Source organism: Lygodium microphyllum, chromosome 25 (genome assembly GCF_053477565.2).
Source record: "Lygodium microphyllum isolate KBCC chromosome 25, Lygodium_microphyllum_v1.1.10, whole genome shotgun sequence".
Classification (NCBI taxonomy): domain Eukaryota; kingdom Viridiplantae; phylum Streptophyta; class Polypodiopsida; order Schizaeales; family Lygodiaceae; genus Lygodium; species Lygodium microphyllum.
This window is the reverse complement of record NC_141159.1, coordinates 68,521,399-68,535,692: the sequence shown is the minus strand read 5'-3', so window position 1 is coordinate 68,535,692 and position 14,294 is coordinate 68,521,399. Positions and strand designations below refer to the sequence as shown.

Sequence of the window (14,294 nt, the reverse complement as noted above, 5' to 3'; positions counted from 1 at the left end):
AAGAACTGCAGCTCAAAAAGCCTGGGATACACGTGATGCACAGGCCTTGTCACTGATTGCTCTAGCAGTTCAACGGTCCATCATACCTCATATCTGTTCGGCATCTTCTTCACGAGATGCATGGTTGACTTTGGAGCATATGTTTGCAGGAAAGAATGAGACTCGGATCTCTTTCTTGAAGAAAGAGTTGGAAACTCTAAAGATGGATGAAGGTGATTCTATGCAAGATCACTTAAATAAGATTCAAGACTTGAGGGAGCAGCTCATGAATGTAGATGAGTATTTTTCGGATGCATAGTTGATATCCACCACCTTGAATTCCTTACCTCCTTCATACTTGTCTTTTCATACTGCATTGAACCTCACCATGAGGATTGCTGAGCACCCACTCACTTTCAGCTAGTTAGTTTGCTTCTAGAGGAGGAGCAAACACGGAAAAATAGTGGTGTGGATGCTATAGTCTCTGCGCAGGCTTTTGTGGCAAGACAAAAAGGCAAAAACATCAAGGTGAAAAATGCTCCACAGAGTTCTGGCACTTCGGGCACATCGCAGAATCAAACACAAGGGGGGACACAAGCAAAAAAAGGAAAATGTCATTATTGTAAGAAGCCCGGCCACTATATCACTGAGTGCAGGAAGCGCATTGCCAAAGAGAAGAAGAAGGAGTCAGGAATGTCTGTTTCTACTACTCCTTCCACTGCTAGCGAGTCCGCGTCCTTTATTGTGGACAGGGACTATTGTTTTTACACTTGCAGTTATGACATCTCTTGGGCCGATAGAGCACTTAGCTCTACAGAGGATGCTGACACTTGGTTCTTTGACAGTGGTGCTTCTAGACATATTACATCTCGCAGAGATTTGTTTGCTTCAGTTAGTGCACCTCCCGTTGGGAAATCGATACAGTGTGCCAATAATGCATCATACCCTGTTCGTGGTATTGGGGAGATTCAGCTCACAGCCATTGATGGCTCTATTCTCCGCCTGCAGGATGCTTTGTTTGTGCCTGGAATCAAGAAGAATTTGCTTTATATTTCTTCTTTGGCACGTTGTGGTTTGCAAGTCACCTTTGATGATGACCGTTGCATGGTTAGAGAAAAAGAATGCATGACTTTGGTCTTGACAGGATCTTTGTGTCATGGTTTATATGAGTTGGATGCCCTTTCAGTAGATCAGTCGGCATACTTGACATCCACTCTTACTCCTGCTATGATACAGGCGGAGTTATGGCATGCTCGTTTGGGGCATGTAAACTTTGGCAGCTTGATGCTTTTGCAGCGTACTCAGATGCTAGATGGCTTACCTCCCTTGGAGAGACCTCCTGAGCACTTATGCGAGGGATGCATTTTGGGGAAAATGCATCGGTTCTCATTTCCTCGTGATGTTGCTTTAAGAGCAACAACCAGATTGCAGTTGGTGCATTCAGATGTTTGTGGGCCTATGCAGACCATGTCATTGGGCGGTTGTTATTATTTTGTGACATTTATTGATGACTTTACACATTTTTGTTGGGTCTACTGTTTGAAAAAGAAGTCAGAAGTGTATGATGCATTTTTGGCTTTCAGTGCACTTATTGAAAACCAATCTGGATGCAAGATTAAGACTCTCCGTTCGAGCCGAGGGGGGGAATACATGTCCTCTATGCTGAATTCTTTTTTGCAGCAGAAGGGCATAGTCCATCAGTATACTACAGCTTATACTCCACAGCAGAATGGGGTAGCAGAGAGGAAGAATCGATCACTCATGGAGATGGCCAGATGTATGCTGAAGGCAAAGAGCTTGCCTCATAGTTTTTTGATGGAAGCAGTCATGTGTGCTTGCCATATTTTGAACAAATGCCCTACCAAAGCCTCGAAGACCATCACACCTTTTGAGGCTTGGAACAGCCGTAAACCTTCTGTTGGTCACTTTTGTACCTTTGGGTGTCTTGCCTATGCCCATATTCCACAGGTACTTAGGAAAAAATTGGACAACAAGGCTGTTAAGTGCATTTTTATGGGATATAGCAATGAGAGTAAAGGCTACAGACTCTATGATCCCGTTACAAAGAAGGTTTTTGTCAGCAGGGATGTTGTTTTTTATGAAAAATCAGAATTATCCTTGGCTGGTTTGGATACATATCAGGCTGCCCGTGATGTTTTTAAAGGGCTGCTGCCCATTACTTTTGGTGATTCAGCTGGAGGTTCAGAAAATGAACCTAATGTTCAGCCAGCTGCTCCTATGGAAAGTGCAGAAATTCAGCCATTGGCTGATCGGAATATACAGCATCATGCTGAAACTGAAATTCAGCAAGAGCTTGCACACAGTCAGGATGCTAGACAGCTACCTAGATGGTATGTGCAGACTATGCAAGATAGTCCTTTGGATGCACCCATGGCTGGTCGTACTAGAAGGCAAACTCGTTTGCATGATTCAGCACATACCATGGAGTTTATTATGGCAACAAGTACTTTTGATAATGAAGAGCCTGAATGTTATGAGGATGCACAACACAGTGTGCATTGGATGGCAGCTATGCAAGCTGAATTAGATTCTATTACTAAGAATCAAACTTGGGATTTGGTGTCCTTGCCATTTGGGAAGAAAGCCATTGGAACGAAATGGGTCTACAAACTAAAAAGAAAAGCAGATGGATCCATTGATAAATACAAGGCACGGCTTGTAGCTAAAGGCTACGCACAGAAAAAGGGCATTGATTATGAGGAGACATTTGCTCCTACTTCCCGTATGACAACCATCAGGTCTATGATTGCTTTGGCTGCACATAATGGTTGGACAGTGCATCAGCTAGATATCAAGACTGCATTTTTACATGGGGAACTTCAGGAGGAAGTTTATGTACAGCAGCCCATTGGTTTTGCAGTTAAAGGCTCAGAACATTTGGTATGCAAGCTCAAAAAGGCACTATATGGTTTGAAAAAAGCTCCTAGATCTTGGTATGCAAAAATAGATGCCTTCTTGCTTGGTCAGGGGTTTCTAAACAGCTCATCTGAGTCTACCCTTTACGTATGTAAAGAAGGGGGATCTATGCTGATTATACGTCTTTATGTTGATGACCTTTTGCTCACTGGAACACATGCTGATCAGATTTCAGCATTCAAACAAAATTTACAGCAAACTTTTGACATGTCTGACTTGGGAGTTTTGCATTACTACTTGGGCATCCAGTTCATACATAATGCTCGAGGCATTGGGCTATCACAGTCAAGGTATATTGGGCAGCTTCTTGAGAAGTTTGGCTTACAGGATTGCAAGCCAATTTGTACTCCCATGGAACCTAAACTGAAACTGTCATTAAATGATGACAGTGATTTGTTTGATATACATACATATGCTCCTGCAGTTGGATGTCTTATCTATCTATGCAATACTAGGCCGGACATACAGTTTGCAGTTTCAGCTTTGAGCAGGTATATGCATCAGCCACGTATGTCACATTGGCAAGATGTCAAGCGTGTTTTTCGCTACTTACAGGGTACTCATTCTCTTGGGTTGCTTTATGCCAAGGGGGAACCACTGCAGTTACATGCTTACAGTGATTCTGATTGGGCTGGTGATTATGATACACGTCACTCCACTAGTGGCAATTGTTTCTTTCTTGGCTCTTCTTGCATTTCTTGGCTTAGCAAGAAACAATCCACTGTTGCCACATCGTCATGTGAAGCTGAATACAAGGCAGCTTTCACTACCACAGTTGAATGCGTATGGCTTAGACGCTTGTTAGCTGATTTGGATGTATCTGTTACTGAGCCTACTCCTTTGTTCACTGACAGTCAGAGTGCCATTGCAGTGGCACGAAACCCAGTGTTTCATGCTCGCACGAAACACATTGAGATTCATTATCACTTTGTCAAAGAGAGGCTACATGCAGGTGATATCAGCCTTGTCTATTGTCCTACCACCAGTAATGTGGCAGACATCTTCACCAAAGCTCTTCCTCGTGACAAATTTGAAGCATTTCGCAATGCTTTAAATTTGATATCTTTTGGTGGCGGATGATCCTTGTACTCTTGATCACTCTTCACTCCAGGGGGGTTTGTTGGGTATTTGACTCACGCCTCACTTACGCCTACGCTCATATGGGAGTGTCGGTGATCAGTAGGACACTCGGGCACTTTTTACTCTCGGTAGGAGAGGTTTTTTTCCCCAGACTTATGGTCTTATTGTCGTATGTACTTATGTGCTTATGTTACACACATTTGGGCACTTAGTGTGTGTCGGGTGTGAACACCCCCTACAACCCTAAGGTTTAAGGGTTGTACTTTGTACTTTCTGGTTACACTCATTCAGTCCATTCTCTTGGGTGTCGTGCTTCAACTCTGTCTCTCACTCTCACACTGTCTACTGAATCCCAGCTGTATCTCGATCCTCCCATCTCACACTAGGCTTCCTTCTGTGCAATTTGTAACCATGGACGGGCGGTAGGACTAAGCTAGGAAGTTAGGGCAAAGGGAAAAAGGGCCTAGGCCACAGCCGGCCATGTAAAAAGAGGATAACCGCCCAAGGGAAAGAGGGCATGTATATAAGCCAAAAAGTTAATGGAAACTCTCATTCTTGGTGTGTGGCAAAAAGCTGCCTCTTTTCTTCTTGCCTTCTTATGTGTGCTCGAATGAGGGAGTGAGAAAGTGTGAGAGAGTGAGGGAGTGAGTGTGTGAGAGTGAGGGATCGAGGAGAAGAAGCTCCCCATCTCCTCTCTTCATCTTCTTCTCTTCTCTTCTCTTCTCTTGTCTCACGCAGCTATGGAGGATGGAGCTTGACGAAGAGGGATTGAGGTTGCTCGAGCTTGCATCGAGGATCGTGGAGCTACTGATGTGCACAGGAGAGAGGATACTCGATCAAGCATCAAGGTAAGTTCACTACACCCCATAGGTAGGGAGAGTGCATCCGCTATGTGAGAGGTAGCCATGGCTGCTCGGCTTGAAACGCTTGACCAATAAGCGGTCCGTAGGTCTCGAGGGTTGAGCGAGAGAGCTCCCTTCAAGGCATCTAAGGACCAGTTTGTTCGAGATTTGTCAGATATTGTGGTGAGTCCGTAGCCTTCTATATCTTGCATCCATGGGAAGCACACTCCTGATGTTCCCATCAAGGCTTCAAGGCGGTCTTCAACACCCTTGGAGCTTGTTTCCAATGATCTTTGTGGACCAATGAGGACGGAATCCCTTCGAGGGAGTTTGTATTTCATACTCATTGTAGATGATTACAGCAGGATGACATGGGCCTATTTCTTGAAGCTAAAGTCAGAGGCTTTCTCCAACTTCAAGGATTGGTTGCTCTTTGAGGATAACCGATCGAGACGAAAGCTAAAGACCTTACGATCCAATAAGGGAGGAGAATTTTTTTCTAATGAGTTTACTCAATTTTGTGCAGACCATGGCATACACCAAGAGTTTGCCAATACAAAGACCCCTCAAGAGAATGGCATTTTGGAGCGGAAGTGTGATCAAGATGGGCCGTACTACCATCGTTTGACACCTCAATGTCTATGGGCTGAGACTATGGCTACTTCAGTTCACATCCTTAATCATTCTCCTACTTCCGTTGTTGTAGGTATGATACCTTTTGAGGCGTACTTTGGATCCAAGCCTGATGTTTCTTATTTCAAGGTTTTTGGGTGTGATGCTTATGTTCACATCCCGAAGACACAACATGACAAATTTGAAGCGGCTTCAAAAAGATAAGTGTTTGTGGACCATAGCTCACAATCTCAAGGCTACCGATTGTATGATCCTCTTAAGTGGGATGTCTATAGGAGCCGTGATGTTCAATTTGTGGTGAGGATCTCCCTGTACTTGGAGATCCCGATGATAGTTGGGCCCCAGCGATTGTTCCTCTTGAGCCTGTGTCTCTTAAGGATTCTTCTTCGGATGAGAAGCCTACTACCCAACCACTGGATTCACCAATTGGTCCCCCATTGCAGGTGGACCTTCCAAAAACTTCAGCAGATGGAGAGCGCCGAAGGTGAGATTTGGCCTCCTCGTTGGGCCTATGACACGCTCCAAGATTCAGGGTTCGAGGGGGTCCCTAAGGAGTGGGAACCGCAAGATGAACCACGGAGGTCACGAGGGCACCAGGAACATTCTACGGAGCTTGTTTGCTCTAATTACTGTTTGATGTCCCATGTTATGCAAGATAGAGAGCCTACATCAGTAAAGGAGGCTTTACAGTCTAATCATTGGCAGAAGGCGATGGAAGCCGAATTGAAGGCTATTGAGTTAAATGGCACTTGGTCTCTTGTGCCTCGTCCCTCTCATAAGAAGGTGATTGGTGTCAACTGCGTCTTCAAGACCAAGTACCATAGAGATGGCTCTTTGGACAAGCACAAGACTCGCCTTGTTGCTAAAGGTTTTGCACAGCGCCCAAGCGTTGATTTCCATGATACCTTTGCCCCCACTGCTCGCATGGCGACTATTCGTGTTGTTCTTGCCTTGACTGGTCATAGGAGATGGCATGTCTTTCAATTGGATGTGAAGTCAGCCTTCTTGTGTCAGAGTGCACCGGTGCGGAAGCGTAGGACTGAGAGAGAGAGAACGCAGAGAGAGAAGAGAGAGAAAGAGACAGTGGAAGATGAAGATCTGCTGTATAAAGAGTGCTGAATACAAAGATATGCAGATACATACACGGGCGCAGTGCGCTGGACTGCGTGTCTCCACCTCGACGATGCAACCTGCTGTTCACCTCGAAGTCCGCTGCAGTCTGCACTGTCTCCTGTCTGAAATCTGCGAACAGAGACGGAATCTGCGCGTGTCACCGGTCTGTAATCTGCGAGCAGAGAAGTGTAGGAGACTGCTGGGAATGTCGGCTATTTATAGCCAGAATCTGCCAGAAAATAGGGTGCCAGAAATACCCTGTCGGCTGCATATAATGCAGCCGACTGCCTGCAATGGGTCGAACTGCCACGTGGCAGTCCGAATGTGCAGTCCGACTGCACACTGTCTGACTGCACCAGCCTCCTGCCTGGCTGTGATCTCTAACACCCCCTCTCAGAGCCTAGGCAGGGCAGAAGCCTGAGGGATCTGGAATGTCTCCGAAGTAGAGCCTGGGGAAGTGCCTTCGTAAACAAATCCGCAAGATTGTCCTCCGTCTTGCAGTACTCCACAGTGATGGTCTCATCCAGAAGCTTCTCTCTGATGAAGTGGTACTGGATCTCTATGTGCTTCGTCCGGGCATGAAAAACAGGGTTCCGTGCCAAGGCAATGCAACTCTCATTGTCACATTGCAGCAAAGTAGGACGAGGCTGGGGGCACCCAAGCTCCTCCAATAATCTCCGAAGCCACACAGCCTCACATGTGGTGGAAGACGCGGCCCGATACTCCTCCTCAGTAGACGAAAGGGCTACCGTGGGCTGCTTCTTGCTACTCCATGAAATAACACCTGCACCCAAGGTAAAACAGTAACCTGTAGTAGACCGTCTGTGGTCCACATCACCGGCCCAATCCGAGTCGCTCCAACCTGCAAGTACAAGATCTGAACCATCTGTCCCTGCGGGGTAATGAATCCCTAAATCAGACGTCCCCCTCAAATACCGAAGTATCCTCTGAGCAGCCTGCCAATGCACCGTCTTAGGTTCACTCATGAACCCTGCCAAGAGCCCAACAGCAAAACATAGATCAACCCTAGTGTTGAGAAGCCAAATCAAGGACCCAATCAACTGACGATAGCGGGAAGGATCCGCCAAAGGAGAAGCTGAATGGAAAGTGGCCTTCCAGTTCGGATCCATAGGAGTAGAAAGGGCTCGACAATCCTCCATCTCAAAAGACACCAAGAGCTCCTGTACATATCTCTGTGAGAGATGAAGAGCCCCCTCTGAGACTGATAAATCTCATGGCCCAAAAAGAAATGGAGTAGACCCAAGTCCGTCATCTCGAACGTCCGATGTAAAGCTGACTTCGTCTCTTGGACCTGCTGTGCATCATCACCTGTGACAATCAAATCATCAACATATAAGACAAAAAGCACACAACCATCCTCGGAAGTGTGAACATATTAGAACGCCGATATCCCAACTGAGACTGGAGAAACGAATCAATCTTCTCGTTCCATGCACGCGGAGCCTGCTTGAGGCCATACAAGGCCTTCTTCAACCTGTAGACTTTCCCATCTGAAGACCCAAAGCCAGGAGGCTGCTCAACATAGATCTCCTCCTTCAAATCACCATTGAGGAAGGCCGACTTCACATCCAACTGATAAACAGGCCATCTCCTATGGCCAGCCAAAGCAAGAACAGCTCTAATGGTCGCCATACGAGCTGTGGGGGCAAAAGTGTCATGACAGTCAATCCCTGGGCGCTGTGCAAAACCTTTAGCAACAAGGCGAGCCTTGTGCTTATCCAAAGAACCGTCGCTAAGGTATTTGGTCTTGAAGACCCACTTGACGCCAATCACCTTCTTATTCGGGGGGCGGGGCACGAGTGACCAAGTGCCATTCCTCTCAATAGCCTCCAACTCGGCTTCCATAGCTTTCTTCCATGGTGCGGACTGTAAAGCCTCCTTCACGAAGGTGGGCTCTCGATCCTGCATAACACGGGTCATCAAACAATAGTTAGAGCAAACAAGCTCCGTAGAATGTGCCTGGTGCCACCGTGACCGCCGTGGACCATCCTGCGGTCCCCACTCCTCAGGAACCCCCTCGATCCCTGAATCACGGAGTGTGTCACGGGCCCAACGAGGAGGAGGCCGAACCTCCCCTCGTCTCTCTCCATCAGCAGAAGGCGCTGGAATATCCACCGGTGGTAACTCCGCTAAGGTGACCGGTGGAACAGTAGACTCTGTGTCAGAAACAGAATCATAATCAAAAGGCACGGGCTCCAGTGGAACGGTAGAAGGAGCCCAACTCTCCCCTGGATCTCCAAGAACGGGATGCTCCTCACCCGTTGAGATAGCCGGAACCTCCACAAACCGCACATCCCGGCTAGTGTACACATCCCGCTTGACGGGATCATACAGTCGGTAGCCTTGGGACTGGATCTGTAGCCAACAAATACCTGTTTTCGGGAAGCTGCTTCAAATTTATCACGGTGAGCTTTGGAAATGTGAACATAGGCATCACACCCAAAGACCCTGAAGTAAGAAACATCTGGCTTCGTCCCAAAGTAAGCCTCAAACGGGGTCATCCCTTCCACGGCCGAAGTAGGGGATCGATTAAGGATGTGGACTGCAATAGCCACAGCCTCGGCCCACAAAACCTGAGGGGTCTGTCGGTGCTCCATCATGGTGCGCGCCATCTCGATCACACTGCGGTTCTTCCGTTCAAGAATGCCATTTTCTTAAGGAGTGTTGGTATTGGCAAACTCCTGGTGAATTCCTTTATCTGCACAAAACCGAGCAAACTCATTAGAAACAAATTCACCGCCCTTGTCGAATCGCAAGGTCTTCAACTTCCGGCCCGATCAGTTCTCCTCAAAGAGAAGCCAATCCTTGAAGTGTGAGAAAGCTTCTGACTTTAATGCCAAAAAGTAGGCCCAAGTCATCCTGCTGTAGTCATCCACGATCAGCATGAAGTACGAGCTCCCACGCAAGGACTCATTCCTCATAGGGCCACATAGATCCGTAGATACAAGCTCCATCGGTGAAGTAGACCGCCGCGAAGCTGTGTGGGGAATGGCATCCCTATGCTGCTTCCCCCGAATGCAGGAGACACATGGCTGCTGGCTCACAACCTTCTTCACCCGCCGGAGGCGATGAAAAAGCAAAACCTGCACTTGTAGGGTGAAAACTCAAACTTCCTCCGCGTCAAACAGTAGTAAACAGCAGCAAATCCACCACCTGGACTCCTTTCCTGCGCATCCACACTCGTTTCAGCCTTGTTCCAAGGCGCAGCCCTCCTGTCTGCCCTTAAACGCAAATTTGTGTCGCGATGGAAACTCCTCTTCAAGTTGATTCTGCGCTCAGTCAGCCCTCTAACACTGCTCTGATACCATGTCAGAGTGCAGCGGTGCGGAAGCGTAGGACTGAGAAAGAGAGAACGCAGAGAGAGAAGAGAGAGAAAGAGACAGTGGAAGATGAAGATCTACTGTATAAAGTGTGCTGAATACAAAGATATGCAGATATATACACGAGCGCAGTGCGCTGGACTACGTGTCTCCACCTCGACGATGCAACTTGTTATTCACCTCGAAGTCCGTTGCAGTCTGCACTGTCTCCTGTCTGAAATCTGCGAACAGAGAAGGAATCTGCGCGTGTCACCGGTCTGTAATCTGCAAGCAGAGAAGTGTAGGAGACTGCTGGGAATGTCGGCTATTTATAGCCAGAATCTGCCAGAAAATAGGGCGCCAGAAATACCCTGTCGGCTGCAGTAAATGCAGCCGACTGCCTGCAATGGGTCGGACTGCCACGTGGCAGTCCGACTGTGCAGTCCGACTGCACACTGTCCGACTGCACCAGCCTCCTGCCTGGCTGTGATCTCTAACACTTGAATGGTGATTTGAAGGAGGAGATCTATGTCAAGTAACCTCCTGGCTTTGGTTCCTCAAATGGGAAGGTTTACAGGTTGAAAAAGGCCTTGTATAGCCTGAAGCAAGCTCCCCGCGCTTGGAACGAGAAGATTAATTCGTTTCTCTAGGCCACGTTGGGATATTGGCGCTCTAGGGCCAATCCGCAACTTTATGTGCACACTTCCAAGGGTGGTCGTGTGTTGTTTGTTTTGTATGTTGATGACTTGATTGTTACAGGTGATGATGCCCACAAGGTCGAAGAGATGAAGGCAGTCCTACAACAGAAGTTCGAGATGACGGATTTAGGACTTCTCCATTTCTTTTTGGGCCACGAGATTTATCAGTCTCAGAGGGGAATTTTCATCTCTCAACAGAGAAATATACAAGAGCTTTTGGTGACTTTTGAGATGGAGGATTGTCGATCCATTTCTACTCCTATGGATCCGAACTGGAAGGCCACTTCACATGCCGATTCTCCTTTGGCGGATGCTGCCCGCTACCGTCAATTGATTGGATCATTGATTTGGCTCCTCAATACACAGGTTGATCTATGTTTTGCTGAAGGTCTTTTGGCTGGGTTCATGAGTGCACCTCACCACAAGAGCATTCGCAGGCTGCTCAGAGGATACTACCGTATTTGAAGGGGACCTCCAACTTAGGGATTCATTATCCAGCAGGTACAGGTGCTTCAGCTCTTGTTCTTGCAAGTTGGAGAGATTCGAATTGGGCTGCCGATGTGGACCACATGCGGTCTACTACAGGCTATTGTTTTACCTTGGGTGCAAGTGTTATCTCTTGGAGTAGCAAGAAGCAGCCCATAGTATGAAGTGAGTATGCACAGTGGCGATGCAATGTCCTGCAATGAAAATATCAGGTAGAGAGCAAAACGGAACCAAGAGTAGAGAGTGGGAGTCAAAGAGAGAGATACACAATGTACTTGGGTACAATTTGTTGTGTCCCTCTTTTGGTTTTAGATAGATATATATGAAAGTACAAATGTGCTAAGGGTGTGTTCACACCCGTGCACATATAAAAGACACGATGGCCCTTTATTCCCAACCACCAAGGGCATGTGCCTTGAGAGGAGAAAAGAATCAGCTAAGTCTAGGTATGTACAAAGCTGAATTACATATACATATCCAACTCCCATCATCTGTCGGCAATGAGCAAACCGCTTTGCTGGAAGACCCTTCGTGAGATCTGCAAGATTATCATTTGTATGCACTTTGACAAGCTCAATGCTCTTGCTCTCAAGTACATCCCTAATAAAGTGATACTTCACCTGTATGTGCTTCATCTTTGCATAAAAGAGTGGATTCCATGCTAGCATGATAGCACTTTGACTATCACAATGGAGAACAAGTAACTCTGTAATGCCAAGCTCTCCCACCAGACGTGAAAGCCATAAAGCCTCCTTGCATACCTCAGTGGCAGCCACATACTCTGCCTCTGTAGTAGACAACGCAACACACTTTTGTAGCCTAGAGATCCAAGAGACTGCTCCTCTTGTGAAGGCAAACACATAACCAAATGTGGACTTTCTGCAGTCCACATGACCAGCATAGTCTGCATCCGTAAAGCCAATGACAAATACCTTCAACTTTCCAAAGCAAATGCACAAATCCTTTGTGCCTTTGAGGTATCTCATAATACCTTTCACTGCTTTCCAATGCTTTTTATAGGGTCTGCCATGTATCTGCTAACCATTCCCACTGCAAAGGCAATGTCAGGACATATAGCAACCACAGCATACATCAAACTGCCAACAGTTGAAGCACATGGTGTCTTGGCCATTTCAGCCTTCTCATCATCAGATATAGGGATGTTCTCTGCACTAAGTTTCACATATGGAGGCAATGGAACCCCAATTGTTTTCCTCCCCTTCATATTGAAACGTTGCAAAACCTTGGAGATGTACTCCTACTGAGATAGATAGAGAGAGTAATCCTTTTGACCTATCTCTGAGTATTCGCATCCCAAGAATGTGATTTGCATCACCAAGATCCTTCATGTCAAAGTTGCCATGAAGATTTTGCTTTAGTGAGTTCAAGGCATGAGTATCCCTGCCAGCAATCAGCACGTCATCAACATACAGAACCAAGATAATCAAGCTACCATCTGCTACCTTCTTGGTGTACAATCAGTGATCCACTTGACTTCTATGAAAACCTTGAGACTGCATAAATGTATCAAACTTATGATACCATTCTCTTGGTGCTTGTTTCAACCCATACAAACTCCTTTTGAGTTTACATACTTTCCCTTTTGCCACAAACCCTTCAGGCTACTACATATATATGTCTTCATGCAGATCACCATGTAATCATGCAGTCTTTACATCCATCTGTATGAGCTCCATATCTTCAACTGCAACCAAGCCCAAAATGGTTCTCAATGTAGTCATCTTGACTACAGGAGAGAAGATCTCATCAAAGTCACCTCCATGTTCCTACTTGTACCCCTTCGCAACCAATCTTGCTTTGTACTTTGGCGAGGAACCAGAAGTGACCTTCATCTTGTAAACCCATTTGCATGGAAGGGTTTTCTGCCCTTTAGGCAATTGAACCAAGTCCCAAGTGCCATTTTTTTCAAGAGATTCCATCTCTGACAACATGGCTTTATACCTTTCTAGATGTCCTGTCTGTCCATTGCTTCCTTGAAGCAAGACGGTTTACCACAGTCTGTCAACATGACAAAATCAGCCACATTGTTTGCACCAAGAATGAATCTATCAGGTTGTCTAGTAGCCCTAGACGATCTCCTAACCCAGTGATCATTGTTTGCTGGCTCTTGAGCTTGCAAATTTTCATTTTCAGCTTACTTTCCTGGCATTTCAGCCTGCAAATCAGTATTAACAGCTTGTTGTCCTGGCTGTTCCTGCACATCCAGTGACTCATCATTATGGGCAATGGCTGGCTGATCATTTCCAGCATTATTTTCTGCATTTGCAGGTTCATTTACAGCAGGTATTTGTTGCTGTACAGTGGGCACATTTTGCTATCCAAAAGGTGTTTCTTCCCGGAATACAACCCTACGGACCTCCTCAATCTTTTCGGACTGTTTATGCATGCGATCTTCCTGGAAGATAACATCATTGCTACGTACTATTTTCCTTTTCTCAGGATCCCATAATCTATACCCCATTTCACCCTCGTCGCCATATCCTAGAAAAATGCATTCACATGACTTTGGCTCAAGTTTGCTACGTTCTTCTTTACGAATGTGCACAAAAGCCTTGCAATCAAACACTTTCAGGTGAGCATATGGTGGCTTGCCTGACCATGCTTCCTGAGGGATTCCCCCCCCCCCCCCCCTCCACAAAGACATGTTCGGTGACCGATTAATCAAGTAAACAACTATCATAACAACCTCTACCCAAAAGCCATGGGGTAATGCAGCATGAGACAGTATACTATGGATTTTATCATGTATGGTCCGATTCATACGCTCTGCAACTCCATTTTGGGGTGGATTATGAGGGGCAATGAGCTCCCTCTTTATCCCTTTGCTGTCACAAAATGCCTAAAAGGCCTTGGACACATATTCCCCACCACTGTCAGAGCGAAGACACTCAAGTGTCTTATCAGTCTAATTTTCAACCAATGCCAAGAATTTTTTAAACTTGTCAAGCACTTCGTCCTTGCTACGAATATGATAAATGCATAACTTCCGTGTAGCATCATCGACAAAGGTGACAAAGTATTTCTTTCCCCCTAAAGATAAACCCGGCATCTGACATACATCAGAATGTACTAACTCTAGAGGAGAAGATTTCAACGAAAAAGACTTCTTATGAGACATCTATGCATGTTTACTATAAACACAATGATCACAATGCTCAAAATCAGCATAACGAAGACAAGGCAAG

At 46.3% G+C, this 14,294-nt stretch overlaps 1 protein-coding gene across 1 annotated transcript in view; it reads right to left on the bottom strand.

Annotated features, from left to right (window-relative positions):
- Positions 1–14,294, bottom strand: part of LOC148014338 (Transmembrane proteins 14C) — a 130,323-nt gene that overhangs the window by 103,896 nt on the left and 12,133 nt on the right. The window lies entirely within an intron of this gene.